Below are 2,542 nucleotides of genomic sequence, written 5' to 3' on the forward strand. Positions count from 1 at the left end.
GTGGTGTGGGGTGTAGGAAAGTTTGGGGGTTTAGAGGTTGTACATATTGAGAGATAGAAGGGGCTGGGGAAATTTAGGGAGGTTGAGGAATTTGAAGGAGGTTGGGAGTTTAGGGACCTAGGGGAGTTTGGGGTTTTTTAAGAGGTTGGAGAAATTAGGAAGCTTAAGGTAATGGGGGGCAGTTTAAGGATTTGGGGGGCAGAGGAAATCGTTTTGTTGCTGTTGGTAGACACAGTCTGGCTATGTGGCCCAGGCTGGTCTCCAACTCTGATCCTCCTGCCTCAGCCTTCTGAGCATCTGCGATGACAGTCGTGCATCACTAGGACGGTCAGCAGAGGAAGTTTTGAGGTTTAGGCAATTGGAGATTGAGGAGTTTGGGGGATCTGAGGACTGGGGAAGTTTGGGGACCCGCAGGAGTTTGGGTGGGGATTTAGGGAACAATGAGAGAATTGGGGGAGCCAGCAGATTGAGAAACATTTATGGTATTAGAGAGTCACGGGTTTGGGGGAGCTGGGAATAGATGTCAGGGGTTCGAGGGAATTTGGAGTGGCAAGATTGGAGGAGAACTTCCAGCCCCCCTCCCCGTACCCCCTCGACCAGCTGGGGGTCCTGGAACCCGCAGACTGGCAGAGCAGCGGGGCCCCAAGCACGGGAATGGATGAGCCTGGTGGCCAGCACACAGACTGCAGCCCGACCGCGGCACTCGGGCCCTTGCTTACCTCTCGTGTCTCAGTAAGCGCTGGATCTGCGGCGATGGCGGCAGGGCCTGAGCGGTAGAGGATAAATGTCCACTCGAGGGGCGGGGGGGGGCGGCGCGGGAAACGCTCCCTGAATACATTCCCCAGCCCCCCACCATCAGCGCAGAAGCCAAGGGGCGGGCCGAGGGCTGCCGAAAGGAGATACACCCTCCTCCTCTCCCTCCTCCCGGTGGCCCGGGCCACCCCCTCCCCCTCTCCACGTAGAGCCCCATTCCTTCCAAGCTACCTCAATGGAGAGCTTAAGGCAGGATTCCCTCAGTCGACTTCCCTGGTCTCGAATCTCTTGGATCACTCACATCCCCCAAACTCCCCATGGCTGAAGTCCAAATTAGTTCATCTCTTCAGTATTTACTGTCCATCTACCATATGCCAAGCACACAGAAATCTCTTCTCATTTAAAAAAAAAAAATTTTAAGGAATCATTTAATTGAGACCAGCAGTTGGCATAATGGCTATGTCGCTGGACTCCCATGTAGTCGACCAGGATTCGGTCCGGTGGCTTAAACTCACACTGGGTACGCACGCATGTGTGTGTGTGTGTGTGTGTGTGTGTGCCCTGGGACCTAAAAACCTGGAGGGCTCTAGAGAGGGGATCGTACATGAGCAACCCCTGTGGAGGTCTCTCTGTCTTGTGTGTGCGTGTGTGTACTCATGACGTGCCCCTGATAGAAAAACCCTCTCAAAAAAAAAAAAAGAATTATTTAATTGTATTTATTTAATTTTGCTATAGAGCACATGCACTCACCATAGAGAGAAAGTAAGAAAACAAGCTGCCAGGCCCAGAACTCGAGCCACTGTTAGCCATGTGGGAGTCCAGCGCCCTAACCACCACACCACCTGCCAACCCCAAAATTTGTTCTTTATTTCTGATAGTGTGTGTGTGTGTGTGTATGCATGCACATGTGTATGAGAGAGAGGAGCATCTTCTACAGGGTCTGATCACACTGTGAACCCCTCCCTCCAGTCCTCCAGTCCATTGGATTTGGGGCACTCAGGCACATGCTCAGCATATTTCTGCCTGACCAGGCCGGGGATTGGAACTGAGGTTGCCATGTGGGATCCAGCTTCCCTTGAGCAGCACATTACTGTTGTACTATGGAGACAGCACAGAAATCCCTTTCTTAGTATGTTTGACATACCAAGAGATGGCAGAGAGAAAACAAGGAGAACAATGGAAGGAGATAAGGTAGATAAATGCGGTGGAATACAACGTGTGGCGTCTGAGGCACAGAGAGGTTAAGTAACTTATCCAAAGTCACAGAGTTAAAAAGTTACAGAACTGAGATGGAATTCAGGTGGCCAGGAGCCAGTGCCTGGATCTTAGCCCTGCTCAGAAAATGCAGACAAATAGCCAGCATTCATATAGCACTGACTGGGTACCAGGCCCTCAGCATAATTTATTTCACAGAGCTCACAACAAGCCTCTGAGGTGGGGATTATTCCCATTTTACAGATGAGGAAATAAGAGGTGTAGAGGGAACTGAACTTTCCCAGGATCACAGGGCATAGCTGGGATTCCAGCCTAGGCTAACTGGCTTTGGGATCCTAAGTAACCCAGGCGTGGCATAATCCCAACAAACAGGGAATGATGCGGTAAATTAATGAGCATTGGGAGGGGGGTTGAATGGTGGTGAAAGAAGCCTAGTGAGTCAGTAGAGAAGCAATCTCCACCCCATCCTGCCCTGCCCCTTCCTCACCAACCATCCCACACCCCCGGTGGGGGGTGAGTGAGGCAATCCTGTCTACCAGATTCACGCTGATCCTGATTCTTCCTTGGGGTCACG

At 51.6% G+C, this 2,542-nt stretch overlaps 2 protein-coding genes across 2 annotated transcripts in view; one reads left to right on the top strand and one right to left on the bottom strand.

Moving 5' to 3' along the window:
• The window catches only part of TIMP1 (TIMP metallopeptidase inhibitor 1), a 4,684-nt gene extending 3,882 nt beyond the window's left edge, over positions 1-802 (bottom strand). The window contains exon 1 of the mRNA XM_006165796.2: positions 720-802. The gene's annotated coding sequence lies outside the window, so the exon portion shown is untranslated. The remainder of the gene's footprint in view (positions 1-719) is intronic.
• SYN1 (synapsin I) overlaps positions 1-2,542 on the top strand; it is a gene marked incomplete at its 5' end in the record, with an annotated part of 61,061 nt that overhangs the window by 48,673 nt on the left and 9,846 nt on the right. The gene's annotated exons all lie outside the window — the stretch shown is intronic.

The sequence above is a fragment of the Tupaia chinensis genome, unplaced genomic scaffold (assembly GCF_000334495.1).
Source record: "Tupaia chinensis unplaced genomic scaffold, TupChi_1.0 Scaffold144034_1, whole genome shotgun sequence".
NCBI classification, from domain to species: Eukaryota; Metazoa; Chordata; class Mammalia; order Scandentia; family Tupaiidae; genus Tupaia; species Tupaia belangeri.